General features: G+C 34.6%; 1 pseudogene; it reads right to left on the reverse strand.

Annotated features, from left to right (window-relative positions):
• Positions 1–3,771: 3,771 nt before the first annotated feature.
• LOC112919132 (heterogeneous nuclear ribonucleoprotein A3 pseudogene) lies at positions 3,772–5,222 on the reverse strand (annotated as a pseudogene).
• Between the last annotated feature and the right edge of the window lie 537 nt (positions 5,223–5,759).

Below are 5,759 nucleotides of genomic sequence, written 5' to 3' on the forward strand. Positions count from 1 at the left end.
TCTATCTATCATCTATTTGAGAGAGAGTGAGCATAGGGCAGAGGGAAGGGCACAGAGAGAGAGAGAGAGAGGCAGAGAATCTCAAGAAGACTCCATGCTGAGTGCAGAGACACCAGGCTTGATCTCACCACCTGAGATCATGACCTGAGCTCAAACCAAGAGTGGAACTCTTAAGTAACTGAGCCACCTAGGCACCCTTGCCTAAACATTTTTTATAATCAAAGATCTCTTCCAAAATTTGTAATTATTTTATTTTAGTTTTTTTTCTAATATTCAGATCTAGTATACTTTTTTGAAATAATATCTATTCTGTCCAAAAGAAGTGCTAGCTCTATTTGTTAAATTTATTTACCTTATTCTGCAATAGAATAAAATGAAGTTCACACTGTATGGTCTAAAAATTATATTTAGAGGGACACCTGGGTGGCTCAGGGATTGAGTGTCTGCCTTCGACTCAGGGCATGATCCTGGGGTTCTGGGACTGAGTCCCACATGGGGCTCCCTCCTTGCTCTCCCTCTCTGCCTATGTCTCTGCCACTCTCTCTCTCTGTCTCTCATGAATAAATAAAATCTTTAAAAAAATAAAATAAAATAAAAATTATACTTAGAATTAATATAGAGACACCCAACTTTTGCAATGTTGTATGGTCCATATTTATTTAAAATTTTTAATGACCTTAAGTTATGTAATGAGACTTAAAACAATCTTTAAAGGTAAAATTAATGAACACTATTTGCATAAATCTTATTGACATGTTCAATTGTTTATTTCATGACAATTTTATCTGTTTTCAATAGAGCTTTACTTCATCTCTTCTGTTCAGGAAACAGATTTTTAAAAATCTAAATAGCAGATTACTTGTAGTACTAATAAACATATTCAGAAAAGCAAGAAAAAAATAATGTTACAATAAATTTTAAGATTTCATGTGACCTATTACATTCATGTAACACTGGAAATAACTGAAGGAAAAATATTATCTGTCCTACTATTTCTAGAGTCATAGTAATTAGTGGTCCAACATAATAGTTTGACCAGTCTGATCTTTTAATAGTCCAGTCTGATATTTTAATAAGATCTAATTCTGTGGCCATATTGTCACAATAATGATAAAAATGTCTGCCTAATTTATTATCTTACTTTTTAAGTGCCTTCATTCTATAATGATGCTTTTTAACTGAGTTATTTCAAAATAACCATGTGCTATAGTTTTTTTTTTTCCTTTATATCATTTGGTAATAAAAGTATTCCTGTTTTCATATTACTTTGGACCAATTTAAAATAAGCTTTGTTCTGCAATTAGTGGATAGTCTTGAAAATATTTATTAATTCTCAATTAGGTTTAAATGCCTCTTATCTAATTATAAAAAGTTGTAATATCTTAATTCAAATTTTATTATGTACAATAGATATTTTCTAAAATACTAAACCATTTTCCCAGTGTTAGCTTAAGAAATATATTTTATTCCTAAAATAGAAGCTATTCTTTTCTGGTATTAATGTCTTACTTGCTCTCATTTTCCTACAGATTGAATAATTGACAATCCTAATTAACTAAGTAAATCTACAAGATCAGTTTGAGCAACAATAGAAATGAATAGAATGTAAAATCAGAGAGCTAAGAAGTTAAAGTATAAAATCTTTCAGATAATAAAAGTGGATTTGACTTAGTAATGTGTCCATCTGGTAGATCAAAGAAAGGTATCTATAGAAGAGTTTCCTGGGCATTCCAACATGACTTTGAGAAGGGTTATAACAATTGTTTGAAGGAATAGTAACATAAAATTTAAATTATGTATGATTGAAAATGTGTTTTGATAAAGATTCATGTCTTAGAAATGTGTTTGGAATCCTGGTTTTATTAATATTTTCTTACTTATAAAATAGAAATACTATCATTTGCCACATAATGCTGTAGCAATTTTTTAAAAATATATCAAACACCATACTAGGTACTTACTCATCCTTGCATTCCTTATAATAGTATTGACATTCTTAAAACTAGCCCACATTCAATATCTTCATACTGTGTTTCCCTTTCCATGCACTGTCTTTATCAGTAAATGCAGGGTTTTATAATATTTCAATGTGCAATGCATGGTAATTACAAATCTTTTTATATTAAATGTGGAAGAATGACAAGAAGAAAAGTATAAACTAATTCATTCACTCATTCATCTATTAGTGCGATAAATATTAATAACATTTGTCAATCAGCACCTTATACAGTGGAAATTCAAATGAAGAAGCTGTATCATCTCAGTCCTCATGGAGATTATACAGTATTTTGACTTCACCCTGGGTTAAAGGCTTAAGATAAATCCAAAGATTCTTGACGTTTTAGCTATAGAATGAAGATGGTGGAGAACTACAGAAATGGAAGGTTTTCTCAAGTCATTACAATCACATTGCATTGGAAATTGAATATCAGATACTTGTTTATAACTTTTATAACAATGTAATATGGTTCCAGAATATAACACTGAAGACGACAATTTTGCTCTCCATAAAGAATTCATTATCTATCAAAGTATGGGGAAAGAGATTAAAGAAACAAAAAATTCAAATCTAGCTGATTAATGCTATTACCTATAAATTTATGTACAATTTGTGGAAGCACATGAAATAAAAATGATAAGAATTATTTAGTAAATTCTACTAAAATGAATGTTATATATTCTTAAATTATATTCCTTAAAGATTTTTTTTAGTTCAATTAACTTCCTATATTGTTGTCATCATGCACTTTTTTAGCATACTTACAAATAGGACTGCATTTCTGTTATACTTGGCACTTCAAAGTTGGTGGACTATATCTAAGGAGAAAAATTAAAGAAGGAACACATTTTCATTTTCCATAAATATTGAAAAAATTACTTGGATTTAGAGACTATAATTATATCTCCTGTCAAGCTTAACTTTTGTTTATATGATGAAATGACTGGATGATGTATTAGCACCATTCAAAATTTTTATTCTTTTGTGTCATTTTATTAATGTTCTGTAATTATTTAAACATGGGAAGACATAAGAAGCAAATGAATACTGATAGCCATGTAATCTCATGTATTGATTTAGGTGCCTGGATGTATACCCCATATCTTTAAAGACATACTCATATTTATATAGTCATATTACTAAAGAAAATACTTAGAATATAGTAATAAAATATAAAGCCATTCCTACATAACTAGTTTTACCTATCAGCTGTAAAATATTGACTTTTCAAGTAGTAACACGAGCTCAAATGTTTGCATCCTAATTAAGTTACATGAAAATGGCAAAAGGAAAAAAAAAATCTATTGTTTGAAAAGATAAAAATCTATTGTTTGTAACCTAGTACAGAAAGACATATATTAACACACTTTAATTGTGATTTTAAAACATAAATTATGTTATTAGTTTTCTAGTTTTGGTTAATGTGATACATGTTTGTTTTTACACATATACTTGCCACCGAAACATGCCCTACGTACACATATATTTTTAAATACATCGATATATTTATATACAGTCATATAAATATAGGGGTGTGTGTTTCATATCCTTACTTACTACTCACATGTGTCTTGTGATGGTCCACTGCATACTACATTATTTCCAGATCTTCCCTCATCAGAAACCTTCATAACTTTGTCCCAACCTACTATTCTTTTTTTTTTTTTTTTTTTGAAAAGTTAAAAAGTCCTTAATTTTTTATTCCTGGTACCACTACCACAATTTGCAGGGCAATATACCTGATGTAATGAAAAGAAAAAGACAAAGACAAAGCTACAACAGATAAAAGACCTCAGGAATGTACATCTAATTGACACTACATTGCATTAATCAATAGCTGCACTTTTTGCAAACTGTGGCTATGACAGTCCTGAACAAGAAGGGGTTCCTGTTTCAGCTGCAGTAACTTTTCTGACTATGGATCATCGTTCCTCCTGTGGCAGATTTTTACAGTTCCTCTAATGCATTTGGGACGACTGTCTCAAAGTAACCTGCAGCTTTCCTGACAACTCCTCGCTCTCTCTCCTGCTAAGAACTGTTGCCCTTTTCTTCTGAAATTTTTTTAGAACCTTCTGCTACCATATCCACCACTTCCACCACCAGATCCATAACCACCACCATAGGGACTGCCCGAGCTTCTTCCACCAAAACTGCCCCCTTTCATGGGTCCATAATTTGATTGCTGTTGTCCACTATAATTTCCAAAATCATTATAGTTCCCACCACCACCATAGTTACCACCTCCAAAATTTCCTCCTTCATTGTAACCATCGTATCCTCCACCACCACCACCATATCTGCCTCCTTGATTTCCATATCCTGGTCCACCACCACCATAGCCTCCTCTACTACTATAACCAGGACCACCACCATAGTTGCCACCATCACCTCCAAATCCATTATATACACCATCACCTCCTCCATAACTACCTCTGCTGCCACCACCTCCACCACCATAGCCTCCTCTTCCACCAAAGTTTCCACCATGGCCAAAATTACCACCACCTCCAAAGTTTCCTCCACGACCCATGAAGTTGCCAGATCCACCTCCACGACCTCTTTGCGATCCAGCAGACTGCATCTCTTGTTTAGAAAGGGCCTTTTTCACTTCACAATTATGCCCATTAATAGTGTGGTATTTCTGAACAACAGTTTTATCAACTGTACCATGATCATCAAAAGTTACAAAAGCAAATCCTCTCTTTTTTTCCACTCTGCCGGTCTTCCGTAACTTCTATGGTTTCAATTTTGCCATACTTTTCAAAGTAGTCTCTCAAATTATATTCTTCTGTATCTTCTTTAATACCACCAACAAAAATTTTCTTCGCTGTTAGATGGGCACCAGGCTTTACAGAATCCTCTCTAGAAACAGCTCTCTTTGGTTCCACTACATGCCCATCAACCTTGTGTGGTCGGGGACACATTGCTGCATCCACCTCTTCAACACAAGAGTAAGTCACAAAACCAAAACCCCTGGAACGTTTTGTTTGGGGGTCTCTCATTACCACACAATCTGTAAGTGTGCCCCATTTTTCAAAATGTTCTCTTAAACTATCATCCATAGTTTCAAAGCTCAAACCACCAATAAACAGTTTTCTCAACTGCTCGGGTTCCTTTGGATCATGGCCCTCCTCCCCCCGGCGGCGGCGGCGACGGCCGGAGTCGGGCTGGGGGCGACCGGGCGGCGGTTTTACCTCCATTTTGAGACCGGACTCGCCTCTTCCAACTCCCAACCTACTATTCTGACCTGATTTTTCTTTTCTTTTCTTTTTTTTTAAGATTTTATTTATTTATTCATGAAAGACAGAGAGAGAGAGAAGCAGAAACACAGGCAGAGGGAGAAGCAGGCTCCATGCAGGGAGCCTGACGTGGGACTCGATCCCAGGCCTCCAGGATCAGGCCCTGGGCTGAAGGCGGCACTAAACTGCTGAGCCACCGGCCTGACCTAATTTTTCTACATGTGTCTTACCTTGTAGCCAGATTGGATTGCTGTGACTCGGGTGAACATGTTCTGTCCTCATGCATTTATCACTTTCTACTTCAACTACTAAACATTCTTCAACAGAAACTACAAATGACTAATTGGGTAACTGTGTTCACGAAGTCTTCCATGACTTCTTCAAATTAGCTGGTATCTCATTCATCTAACCCCTTTTCCAGGTTTCTATTAAGGCATAACAAATATCCACATACTTACTGACCTAAAAAACAGAACTGTGCATTTTGTGGGTGAGGAATTATGACAAGGCACGAGGAATAT

The sequence above is a fragment of the Vulpes vulpes genome, chromosome 14 (genome assembly GCF_048418805.1).
Source record: "Vulpes vulpes isolate BD-2025 chromosome 14, VulVul3, whole genome shotgun sequence".
NCBI classification, from domain to species: domain Eukaryota; kingdom Metazoa; phylum Chordata; class Mammalia; order Carnivora; family Canidae; genus Vulpes; species Vulpes vulpes.